Consider the following 14,040-nt stretch of genomic DNA (forward strand, 5'->3'; position numbering starts at 1 on the left):
GCAATGGCACCCCACCCCAGTACTCTTGCCTGGAAAGTCCCATGGACAGAGAAGCCTGGTAGGCTGCAGTCCATGGGGTCGCTAAGAGTCGGGCATGACTGAGCGACTTCACTTTCGCTTTTCGCTTTCATGCATTGGAGAAGAAAATGGCAACCCACTACAGTATTCTTGCCTGGAGAATCCCAGAGACAGAGGAGCCTAGTGGGCTGCCATCTATGGGGTCGCACAGAGTCGGACACGACTGAAGCGACTTAGCGGCAGCAGCAGGTTGGTCCTAGCTTTTCTTCCAAGGATCATGTTTCTTTTAGTTTCATGGCTGCAGTTACTATCTGCAGTGATTGGATGTCTGTGTATGGATACTTAGGTTGCTTGCATATCCTGACAATTGTAAATAATGCTTATATGAACATTGTGGTACATGTATCTTTTTTGAAGTAGTGTTTTTTTTTTTTTTTTGGATATATCACAGGAAGTTGAATTGCTGGGTCATGTGGTAGTTTTCTTTTTAGTTCTTTGACAAACCTTCATACAGTTCTTCACAGTGGCTGTCCAATATACATTTCCACCAATAGTGTATAAGTGTTACCTCTGCTCCACATCTTTACCAGCATTTGTTATTCATGTTCTTTTTGATTAAAGTCATTCTGACAGGTGTGAGGTGATATCTCATTGTAGTTTTGATTCACATTTCCTCATTGGAAAAATGTCTGTTTAATTCTTTATGTCCATTTTCAATAGAGTTGTTTGTTTTTATGATGTTGTATTATATAAATTGCTTGTATACATTGGATATTAATCCCATATAGGTCATATCATTTACAAATATTTCCTATGATTCAGTATCTTTTCTTTTCATTTGGTTGATGATTTCCTTCTCCATGCAAAAGTTTTTAAGTTTAGTTCTTTTCTATTTATTTTTGCTATCATTTCTTTTACTTTAAGAGAGAGAACCCTAAAATACACTGCATTGGTTTATGTCAAAGAGTGTTCTGCCTATGTTTCCCTCTAGGAATTTTATAATATCTGGTCTTACATTTAGGTCTTTAATACATTTTGAGTTTATTTTTGTATATGGTATTAGAGAATGGTTTAATTTCATCCTTTTAAATGCATCTGTCCAGTTTTCCCAGAACTTTGTTGGTAAAGTAATGTGTCTGCTTCTTAATATGCTGACTAGGTTTGTCATAGCTTTTCTTCCAAGGAGCAAGCTACATTTAAAAATAACCAAACTGATCACTTGAATCACAGCCTTTTCTAACTCAGTGAAACTATGAACCATGCCATGTAGGACCACCAAAAATGGATGGGTCATGGTGGAGGGTTCTGACAAAATGTGGTCGACTGGAGAAGGAAATGGAAAAATCACTTCAGCATTCTTGCCTTGAGGACTCCATGAAGAGTATAAAAAGGCAAAATGATAGGACACTGAAAGATGAACTCCCTAGGTTGGTAGGTGCCCAATATGATACTGGAGAAAAGTGGAGAAATAGCTTCAGAAGGAATGAAGAGGCTGAGCCAAAATGAAAATGACACCTAGTTGTGGATGTGACTGGTGATAGAAGTAAATTCTGATGCTGTAAAGAACAATATTGCATAGGAACCTGGAATGTTCCATCTATGAATCATGGTAAATTGGAAGTAGTCAAATAGGTTATGGCAAGAGTAAACATCAACATTTTAGGAATCAGTGAAATAAAATGAGCTGGAATGTGCGAATTTAATTCAGATGACCATTATATCTACTACTGTGGACATGAATCCCTTAGAAGAAATGGAGTAGTCCTCATAGTCAACAAAAGAGTCTGAAATGCCGTACTTGGATCCAGTCTCAAAAATGACAGAATGATTTCTGTTTGTTTCCAAGGCAAACCATTGAATATCACAGTAATCTAAGTCTATGTCCCAACCAGTAATGCTGAAGAAGTTAGAGTTGAATGGTTCTATGAAGACTTACAAGAACTCCCAGAACTAACAGCCAAAAAAGATGTCCTCTTCATTATAGGGGACTGGAATGCAAAAGTAGGAAGTCAAGAGATACCTGTAATAACAGGCAAATTTGGCCTTAGAGTACAAAATGAAGCAGGGCAAAGGCTAAGAGCATTTTGCCAAGAGAATGCCATGGTTATAGCAAACACCCTCTTCCAACAACACAATGGACAGCTCTACACAAGGACATTACCAGATGGTCAATACTAAAATGAGATTGATTATATTCTTTGCAACCAAAGATGAATAAGCTCTATACAGTCAGCATAAACAAGACTGGGAGCTGACTGTGACTGAGTTCATGAACTCCTTATTGCCAAATTCAGACTTAAATTGAAGAAAGTAGGGAAAACCACTGTGCCATTCAGGTATGACCTAAGTCAAATCCCTTATGATTATGCAGTAGATGTGGCAAAGAGATTGAAGGCATTAGATCTGATAGATACAGTGCTTGAAGAACTATGGATGGAGGTTCGTAACATTGTACAGGAAGCAGTGATAAAAACCATCCCCAAGAAGAAGAAATGTGAAAAGGCAAAATGATTGTCTGAGGAGACCTTTCAAATAGTTGAGAAAAGAAGAGAAGTGAAAGGCAAAGAGAAAAGGAAAGATATACCTATTTGAATGCAGAGTTCCAAAGAATAGCGAGGAGAGATAAGAAAGCCTTCCTTAGTAATCAATGCAAAGAAATAGAGGGAAACAACAGAATGGAAAAGACAGAGATCTCTTCAAGAAAATTAGAGATACCAAGGGAATATTTCATGCAAAGATGGGCACAATAGAGGACAGAAATTGTATGGACCTAACAGAAGCAGACGATATTAAGGAGAGATGGCAAGAATACACAGAAGAACTATTCAAAAAAGATCTTAATGACCCAGATAACCATGATGGTGTGATCACTCACCTAGAGCCAGACATCCTGGAATGTGAAGTCAAGGGGGGCCTTAGGAAGCATCACTATGAACAAAGCTAGTGGAAGCGATGGAATTCCAGTTGAGCTATTTCAAATCCTGAAAGATGATGCTGTGAAAGTGCTGCACTCAATATGCCAGCAAACTTGGAAAACTCATCAGTGACCACAGGACAGGAAAAGTCAGTTTTCATTCTAATCCCAAAGAAAGGCAATGCTAAGGAATGTTCCAACCACTGGACAATTGCACTCATTTCACATGCAACCAAAGTAATGTTCAAAATTCTCCAAGCGAGGCAACAAGCCAGATTTAGAAAAGGCAGAGGAACCAGAGATCAAATTGCCAACATCCGTTGGATCATAGAAAAAGCAAGAGAATCCGAAAAAAACCCCACACATCTATTTCTGCTTCATTGACTACACTCAAGCCTTTTACTTTGTTTGTTGTGGGTCACAACAAACTCTGGAAAATTCTTCAAGAGATGGGAATACCAGACCACCTTACCTGCCTCCTGAGAAACCTGTATGCTGGTCAAGAAGCAACAGTTAGAACCAGACATGGAACAATGGAATGGTTCCAAATTGGGGAAAGAGTGCATCAAGGCTGTATATTGTCACCCTGCTAATTTGACTCATATGCAGAGTACCTCATGTGAAATGTTGGGCTGAATGAAGCACAAGCTGTAATCAAGATTGCAGGGAGAAGTATCAATAACCTCAGATATGCAGATGACACCACCCTTATGGCAGAAAGCAAAGAGAAACTAAAGAGCCTCTTGATGAAAGTGAAAGAAGAGTGTAAAAGCTGGCATAAAACTTAAAAAAAAAAAGATCATGGCATTCGGTGCCATCATTTCATGGCAAATGGATGGGAAAACAATGGAAACAGTGACAGACTTCATTTTCTTGGGCTCCAAAATCACTGCAGATGGTGACCGCAGCCATGAAATTAAAAGATGATGCTTCTTGGGAGAAAAGCTATGACCAATCTAGACAGCATATTAAAAAGCAGAGACAGTACTGTACTGACAAAGGTCCATCTAGTCAACTATGGTTTTTCCAGCAGTCATGTATGGATGTCAGAGTAGAACCATAAAGAAAGCTGAGTGCCAAAGTATTGGTGCTTTTGAACTATTGTGTTGGAGAAGACTATTTAGATTCCCTTGGACAGCAAGGAGATCAAACCAGCCAATCCTAAAGAAAATCAGTCCTGAATATTCACTGGGAGGACTGATGCTGAAGTTTAAGCTCCAACACTTTGGCCACCTGATGTGAAGAACTGATTCATTGGAAAAGACCCTGATACTGGGGAAGATTGAAGACAGGAAGAGAAAGGGACAACAGAGGATGAGATGGTTGGATGACTTCACTGACTTGATGGACATGAGTTTAAGCAAGCTCTGGGAGTTGGTGATAGGCTGGGAAGCCTGGTGTGCTGCAGTCCATGGAGTCACTAAGTTGGACACGACTGAGTGACTAAACTGAACTGTGCATTTTTTCAGCATCAGTTATTGAAGAGATTGTGCTTTCTCCATTGTGTATTCTTGCCTCCTTTGTCTTAAATTAGTTGACCCTAAGTGTATGGGTTTATTTCTGGCCTCTCTATGCTGTTCCATGGATCTATGTGTCTATTTTGGTGCCAATATCATACTCTCTTCCCTTGGACTTCCCTTGTGGCTCAGCTGGTAAAGAATCTGCTTGCAATATGGGGACCTGAGTTTGATCCCTGGGTTGGGAAGATCCCCTGGAGAAGAGAAAGGCCACCCACTCTAGTATTTTGGCCTAGAGAATTCCATGGACTGTATAGTCAATGGGGTCACAAAGAGTTGGACATGGCTGAGTGACTTTCACTTCACTTTCATACTATTATTTTGATTACTGTAGCTTTGTACTATGATCGAAGTCAAGGAGTATGATTCCTCCAGCTTTGTTTTTCTTCAATTTTTTTTGACTATTTGTGTCATTTTTTTCCATAAAAATTTTATATATTTTTTTGTTCCAGTTCTGTGAAAAATGCCATTGGTAATTTGATAGGCATTGCATTGAATCTGTAGATTTCCTTGGGTAGTATGGTCATTTTGACAATACTAATTTTTCCAATCCAAGAACATGGTATATCTTTCCATCTGTTTCGTCATCTTTAATTTCTTTCATCAGTGTCTTAGAGTTTCAGGGGTACAGATCTTTTACCTCCGTAGGTAGGTTTATTCCTAGGCATTTAAATCTTTTTGATGCAGTGGTAAACAGGATTGTTTCCTTAATTTCCCTTCCTGATACTTTGTTAATAATGTATAGAAATACAGCACATTTTTGTATATTAATTTTATATCCTGAAACTTTACCGAATTCATTGATGAACTCTAATAGTTTTATGGTAGTGTCTTTAGGATTTCCTATGTATAGTATCATGTCATCTACAAATAGTGACAGTTTGACTCCTTTCTTTCCAATTTAGATTCTTTGTATTTATAAGAATTGTCTTTTTACAAAGTTGGGGGGGGGGCAGTCCTAAGATGATGGAGGAATAGGATGGGGAGACCATTTTCTCCCCCACAAATTCATCAAAAGAACATTTCAACGCTGAGTAAATTCTACAAAACAACTTCTGAATGCTGGCAGAGGACATCAGGAATCCAGAAAGGCAGATCATTGTCTTCAAAAACAGTGAACCTCTCTGGGTATCCCTCAATGTGGAGAAACTTTTCATCTTTAACCTAGATGTTTTATCATTGGTGCTGTATAGATGGAGAAGTCTTGAGGCTACTGTAAAAATAAAACTGAAAACCAGAAGCAGGAGGCTTAAGCCCAATCCTGAGAACATCAGAGAACTCCTGAATCCAGGGAACATTAATTGATAGAAGCTCATCAAATGCCGCCATACCTACACTGAAACCAAGCACCACCCAAGGGCCAACATGTTCCAGAGCAAGACATACCATGCAAATTCTCCAGCAACACAGGAGCACACCCCTGAGTTTCAATATACAGGCAGCTCAAAGTTACTCCAAAACCATAGACATTGCATAACTCATTACTGGACACTTCATTGCACTCCAGAGAAAAGAAATCCAGCTCCACCCACCAGAACACCGACACAAGCTTCCCTAACCAAGAAACCTTGACAAGCCACTGATACAACCCCACCCACAGTGAGGAAACTCCAAAATAAAGAGAACTCCACAAATTCCCAGAATACAGAAAGGCCACCCCAAACGCAGTAATATAACCAAGATGAAGAGACAGAGCGATACCCAGCAGGTAAAGGAACAGGAGAAATGCCCACCAAGCCAAACAAAAGAGGAAGAGATAGGGAATCTACCTGAGAAAGAATTCCAAATAATGATAGTGAAAATGATCCAAAATCTTGAAATCAGAATGGAATCACAGATAAATAGCCTGGAGAAGATGCAAGAAAGGTTTAACAGGGACCTAGAAGAAATAAAAAAGAATCAATATATAATGAATAATGCAATAAATGAGATCAGAAACACTCTGGAGGCAACAAATAGTAGAATAACGGAAACAGAAGATAGGATTAGTGAAATAGAAGATAGAATGGTAGAAATAAATGAATCAGAGAGGAATAACGAATTAAAAGAAATGAAGACAATCTCAGAGAACTCCAGGACAATATGAAATGCTCCAACATTCGAATTATAGGAGTCCCAGAAGAAGAAGACAAAAAGAAAGACCATGAGAAAATACTTGAGGAGATAATAGTTGAAAACTTCCCTAAAATGGGGAAGGAAATAGTAACCCAAGTCCAAGAAACCCAGAGAGTTCCAAACAGGATAAACCCAAGGTGAAACACCCCAAGACACATAGTAATCAAATGAACAAAGATCAAACACAAAGAACAAATATTAAAAGCAGCAAGGGAAAAACATCAATTAACACACAAGGGTATTCCCATAAGGATAACAGCTGATCTTTCAATAGAAATTCTCCAGGCCAGGAGGGAATGGCAAGACATACTTAAAGTGAGGAAAGAAAATAACCTACAGCCCAGATTACTGTACCCAGCAAGGATCTCATTCAAATATGAAGGAGAAATCAAAAGCTTTACAGACAAGCAAAAGCTGAGAGAATTCAGCACCACCAAACCAGCTCTCCAACAAATACTAAAGGATATTCTCTAGATAGGAAACACAAAAAGGGTGTATAAACCAGAACCCAAAACAATACAGTAAATGGCAACAGGATCATACTTATCAATCATTACCTTAAACATAAATGGGTTGAATGCCCCAACCAAAAGGCAAAGACTGGCTGAATGGATACAAAAACAAGACCCCTATATATGCTGCCTACGAGAGACCGACCTCAAAACAAGGGACACATACAGACTGAAAGTGAAGGGCTGGAAAAAGATATACCACGCAAATAGAGACCAAAAGAAAGCAGGAGTAGCGATACTCATATCCGATAAAATAGACTTTAAAACAAAGGCTGTGAAAAGAGACAAAGAAGGCCACTACATAATGATTAAAGGATCAATCCAAGAAGAAGATATAACAATTATAAATATATATGCACCCAACATAGGAGCACCACAATATGTAAGACAAATGCTAACAAGTATGAAAGGGGAAATTAATAATAACACAATAATAGTGGGAGACTTTAATACCCCAGTCACATCTATGGACAGATCAACTAAACAGAAAATTAATGTGGAAACGCAAACTTTAAAAGATACAATAGACCAGTTAGACCTAATTGATATCTATAGGACATTTCACCCCAAAACAATGAATTTCACCTTTTTCTCAAGTGCTCACAGAACCTTCTCCAGGATAGATCACATTCTGGGCCATAAATCTAACCTTGATAAATTCAAAAAATAGAAATCATTCCAAGCATCTTTTCTGACCATAATGCATTAAGATTAGATCTCAATTACAGGATAAAAACTATTAAAAATTCCAGCATATGGAGGCTGAACAACACACTTCTGAATAACCAACAAATCACAGAAGAAATCAAAAAAGAAATCAAAATATGCATAGAAATGAATGAAAATGAAAACACAACAACCCAAAACCTGTGGGACACTATAAAAGCAGTGCTAAGAGGAAAGTTCATAGCAATACAGGAATACCTCAAGAAAGAAGAAAAAAGTCAAATAAATAACTTAACTCTACACCTAAAGCAACTAGAAAAGGAAGAAATGGAGAACCCCAGAGTAGTAGAAGGAAAGAAATCTTAAAAATTAGGGCAGAAATAAATGCAAAAAAACCAAAAGAGACCATAGCCAAAAATCAACAAAGCCAAAAGCTGGTTCTTTGAAAGGATAAATAAAATTGACAAACCATTAGCCAGACTCATCAAGAAACAAACAGAGAAAAATCAAATTAATAAAATTAGAAATGAAAATGGAGAGATCACAACAGACAACACAGAAATACAAAGGATCATAAGAGACTACTATCAGCAATTGTATGCCAATAAAATGGACAACGTGGAAGAAATGGACAAATTCTTAGAAAAGTACAACTTTCCAAAACTGAACCAGGAAGAAATAGAAAATCTTAACAGACCCATCACAAGCACGGAAATTGAAACTGTAATCAGAAATCTTCCAGCAAACAAAAGCCCAGGTCCAGACGGCTTCACACCTGAATTCTACCAAAAATTTCAAGAAGAGCTAATACCTATCCTACTCAAAGTCTTCCAGAAAATTGCAGAGGAAGGTAAACTTCCAAACTCATTCTATGAGGCCACCATCACCCTAATACCAAAACCTGACAAAGATGCCACAAAAAAAGAAAACTACAGGCCAATATCACTGATGAACATAGATGCAAAAATCCTTAACAAAATCCTAGCAATCAGAATCCAACAACACATTAAAACTATCATACACCATAACCAAGTGGGCTTTATCCCAGGGATGCAAGGATTCTTCAATATCCGCAAATCAATCAGTGTAACTCACCACATTAACAAATTGAAAAATAAAAGCCATATGATTATCTCAATAGATGCAGAGAAGGCCTTTGACAAAATTTAACATCCATTTATGATAAAAACTCTCCAGAAAGCAGGAATAGAAGGAACATACCTCAACATAATAGAAGCTGTATATGATAAACCCACAGCAAACATTATCCTCAATGGTGAAAAATTGAAAGCATTTTTCCTAAAGTCAGGAACTAGACAAGGGTGCCCAATTTCACCGCTACTATTCAACATAGTTCTGGAAGTTTTGGCCACAGCAATCAGAGCAGAAAAAGAAATAAAAGGAATCCAGATTGGAAAATAAGAAGTAAAACTCTGTTTGCAGATGACATGATCCTCAACATAGAAAACCCTAAAAACTCCACCAGAAAATTACTAGAGCTAATCAATGAATATAGTAAAATTGCAGGATATAAAATCAACACACAGAAATCCCTTGCATTCCTATACACTAATAATGAGAAAGTAGAAAAAGAAATTAAGGAAACAATTCATTCACCGTTGCAATGAAAAGAATAAAATACTTAAGAATATATCTACATAAAGAAACTAAAGACCTATATATAGAAAATTATAAAACACTGATGAAAGAAATCAAAGAGGACACTAATAGATGGAGAAATATACCATGTTCATGGATTGGAAGAATCAATATAGTGAAAATGAGTGTACTACCCAAAGCAATCTACAGATTCAATGTAATCCCTATCAAGCTACCTGCGGTCTTTTTCACAGAGCCAGAACAAATAATTTCACAATTTGTATGGAAATAAAAAAAACCTCGAATAGCCAAGGCAATCTTGAGAAAGAAGAATGGAACTGGAGGAATCAACCTGCTTGACTTTAGGCTCTACTACAAAGCCATAGTCATCAAGACAGTATGGTGCTGGCTCAATGACAGACATATAGATCAATGGAACAAAATAGAAAGCCCAGAGATAAATCCACACACCTATGGACACCTTATCTTCGACAAAGGAAGCAAGAATATACAATGGATTAAAGACAATCTCTTTAACAAGTGGTGCTGGGAAAACTGGTCAACCACTTTTAAAAGAATGAACTAGATCACTTTCTAACACCATACACAAAAATAAACTCAAAATGGATTAAAGATCTAAACGTAAGACCAGAAACTATAAATCTCCTAGAGGAGAACATAGGCAAAACACTCTCCGACATAAGTCACAGCAGGATCCTCTATGATCCACCTTCCAGAGTAATGGAAATAAAAGCAAAAATAAACAAATGGGACCTAATTAAGATTAAAAGCTTCTGCACAACAAAGGAAACTCTACGAAAGGTGAAAAGACAGCCTTCGGAATGGGAGAAAATAATAGCAAATGAAGCAACTCACAAACAACTAATCTCAAAAATATACAAGCAACTTATGCAGCTCAATTCCAGAAAAATAAATGACCCAATCAAAAAATGGGTCAAAGAACTAAATAGACATTTCTCCAAAGAAGACATACGGATGGCTAACAAACACATGAAAAGATGCTCAACATCACTCATTATCAGAGAAATGGAAATCAAGACCACAATGAGGTACCATTTCACACCAATCAGAATGGCAGCGATCCAAAAGTCTTCAAGCAATAAATGCTGGAGAGGGTGTGGAGAAAAGGGAACCCTCTTACACTGTTGGTGGGAATGCAAACTAGTACAGCCACTATGGAGAACAGTGTGGAGATTCCTTAAAAATTTGCAAATAGAAAGAACTGCCTTATGACCCAGCAATCCTACTGCTGGGCATACACACCGAGGAAACCAGAATTGAAAGAGACACGTGTACCCCAATGTTCACCGCAGCACTGTTTATAATAGCCAGGACATGGAAACAACCTAGATGTCCATCAGCAGATGAATGGATAAGAAAGCTGTGGTACATATACACAATGGAGTATTACTCAGCCATTAAAAAGAATACATTTGAATCAGTTCTAATGAGGTGGATGAAACTGGAGCCTATTATACAGAGGGCAGTAAGCCAGAAAGAAAAACACCAATACAGTATACTAACACATATAAATGGAATTTAGAAAGATGGTAATGATAACCCTGTATGCAAGACTGCAAAAGAGACACAGATGTTTAGAACAGTCTTTTGGACTCTGTGGGAGAGGGAAAGGGTGGGATGATTTGGGAGAATGGCATTGAAACATGTATACTATCATGTAAGAAACGAATCGCTAGTCTAGGTTTGATATAGGATACAGGATGCTTGGGGCTGGTGCACGGGGATGATCCAGAGAGATGATATGGGGTGGAAGGTGGGAGGGGGGTTCAGCATTGGGAACTCATGTACACCCGTGGCTGATTCATGTCAATGTATGGCAAAACCGATACAGTATTGTAAAGCAAACTATAGTAAAAATAAAAATTAAAAAAAAAGTCAGGAATTGCTGAGGTAAAACCATAGAGGTAATTTGAATTTCCAGAAACATCACTCAGTCATGTCTAACTCTTTGCAACCCCATGGACTGTACAGTCCATGGAATTCTCCAGGCCAGAATATTGTAGTGGGTAGGTGTTCCCTCCTCCAGGGGATCTTCCCAACCCAGGGATTGAACTCAGGTCTCCCCACATTGCAGGCGGATTCTTTACCAGCTGAACCACCAGGGACGCCCAGGAATACTGCAGTGGATAGCCTATCCCTTTTCCAGGAAATCTTCCTGACCCAGGAATTGAACTGGGGTCTCCTGCATTGCAGGTGGATTCTTTACCAGCTGAGCTACCAGGGAAGCCCCTCCAGACACATGGGAGAGACAGTTTCCACATGCACTTTCAGTTCAGTTCAGTTAAGTCGCTCAGTCATGTCCGACTCTTTGCAACCCCATGAATCGCAGCACACTAGGCCTCCCTGTCCATCACCAATTCCTGGAGTTCACTCAGACTCATGTCCATCGAGTCAATGATGCCATCCAGCCATCTCATCCTCTGTCGTCCCCTTCTCCTCCTGCCCACAATCCCTCCCAGCATCAGAGTCTTTTCCAGTGAATCAACTCTTCGCATGAGGTGGCCAAAGTACTGGAGTTTCAGCTTCAGCATCATTCCTTCCAAAGAAATCCCAGGGCTGATCTCCTTCAGAATGGATTGGTTGGATCTCCTTGCATTCCAAGGGACTCTCAAAAGTCTTCTCCAACACCACAGTTCAAAAGCATCAATTCTTCGGTGCTCAGCCTTCTTCATAGTCCAACTCTCACATCCATACATAACTATTGGAAAAACCATAACCTTGACTAGACGGACCTTAGTCAGCAAAGTAATGTCTCTGCTTTTGAATATGCTATCTAGGTTGGTCATAACTTTCATGCATGTAGAATCCTGCTGAGGTGAAGAAATAAGATGTTTGTTTTTTTGTAGGTTACAGGTGGGCTGACTTTTAGAGCAAAATCTGGTGCTGCAGAGCAGTTCTAAAAGGCCCATCTGAATGTTTCTGGTTTATGCGGAGGCCCTATTTGCTCATCCCTAGTCCTGGAAAGAAATCAGATTGAGTGTTAGGAATGGAATGGCTGCTAAGCTTATAGTCATAGTTTGTATTGTTGAATGATCTTGTGGGATGTATGATATATAGAAAATTACTTGTCTTTTAATTGCCTTTCCACAACTGTGGTAAAATAACTTTTGTCATTTGATCATTGATTTTTTTAAAAAAATTGCAGCAAAATATACACAACAAAATTTACAGTTTTAACTCTTTTTAAGTGCACCACTTAGTGACATCAGGTACATTCACATTGTTGTGGAGTTATCACTATTATGCATCTCCAGAACTTTTTCATCTTCCCAAATCTGTACCCATTAAACACTAAGTTTCTACTCTAATCCCTTCACCACCATCACCATTCTACTTCTCTTTATGAATTTCACTACTCCAGATGCCTCATATAAGTGAAAGCATATAATGTCCGGATTATGTCACCTAGCATGTTTTCAAGGTTTATCCATGTTGTATCAGTTGTCAGAATTAAATTCCTTTTTAAGACTGAATGATATTTCATGATAGGTATGTACAATATTTTATGTATTCATTCATCTGTTAATAAACATTTGGCTTGTTTCCATCTTATATCTATTTTGAATAGTGCTGCTATGAACATAGGTAAACAAATATCTGTTCAAGGTTGTGCTTTCAGTTCTTTTGAGTACATTCCCAGTAGTGAAACTGTTGTGCTATATACTAATCTTATGTTTAATTTTTTGAGAAACCGCCATACCCTCTTCCATGATGACTACATAATTTTATATTTTCTGCTTGATCACTGATTTTTCTCTTTAACTTGAGAACTAAATGAAAAGTTTTCATGAATTCTGACATTTTGTTTGGATCCATGGCTCCAGTTGGTGGTCCACTTAAACATCTCACAGGGGTCACTTCAGATTCCTAATCTCTAGGGCATATTTTGGAACTTTTTACCAAATAAAGGGATTGTGTAAAACAGGTCATTTTTTGTAAAGTCAGGCATTAAATGTCATAGATTCCTCACCAGAATATTATTTTGAACATTATTCTCTGCTCATTTTATTGTATATTATTTAAAAACATTTTTAAAAACAATTTAATAAGTATTTATTTTTGTCTGTGCTGGGCCTTTTTTGCTTTGTGTGGGCTTTCTCTTGTTTCTCTGTTGAGGGCTGCTCTCTAATTGCAGTGTGTAGATGGTTTCTCTTATTGCAGAACACAGGCTGTAGGATACTCAGGCCCAGTAATTGTGGTGCACAGGCTTAGTTGCCCTGCAGCATGTGGGATCTTCCCAGATGAGAGATCAAAGCTGTGTACTCTGCATTAACAGGCAGATGCTTAACCACTGAACCACCAGGGAAGTCCCCTGCTCATATTAGAATGAGGAAACTAAGGTCAAAGTTCTTAAATGATTTCACATACAGTGTGATTGATTCCAAGTCTCCTAATTTATAGTCCAAGTCCTCTAATTTCTTGCTTTAAGGCAGTTTCTCCACTCTCATCTAGTTAGGCTCAAATTTACTTTATTTTGCTCCTAAGTCCAAACCTACATTCTTTACACTCTGGGCAGACCCAAGTTCATTGAGAAACAGGGTGGGGGATTTCATTTCTACCTCCTACTCCTCCCTTTGCTGTCCTTGTGGGCGGGGCTTTTGCCACAAGGAGATGAAGAATGAACATGTGTCCCTAGAGCCCTGCTGTCAGGGGTTAT

At 38.4% G+C, this 14,040-nt stretch overlaps 1 protein-coding gene across 1 annotated transcript in view; it reads left to right on the forward strand.

The window, feature by feature from the left end:
- The window catches only part of LOC128057588 (ATP-binding cassette sub-family C member 4-like), a 286,799-nt gene that overhangs the window by 81,090 nt on the left and 191,669 nt on the right, over positions 1-14,040 (forward strand). The window lies entirely within an intron of this gene.

This window comes from Budorcas taxicolor, chromosome 12 (assembly GCF_023091745.1).
Source record: "Budorcas taxicolor isolate Tak-1 chromosome 12, Takin1.1, whole genome shotgun sequence".
Taxonomy (NCBI): Eukaryota; Metazoa; Chordata; class Mammalia; order Artiodactyla; family Bovidae; genus Budorcas; species Budorcas taxicolor.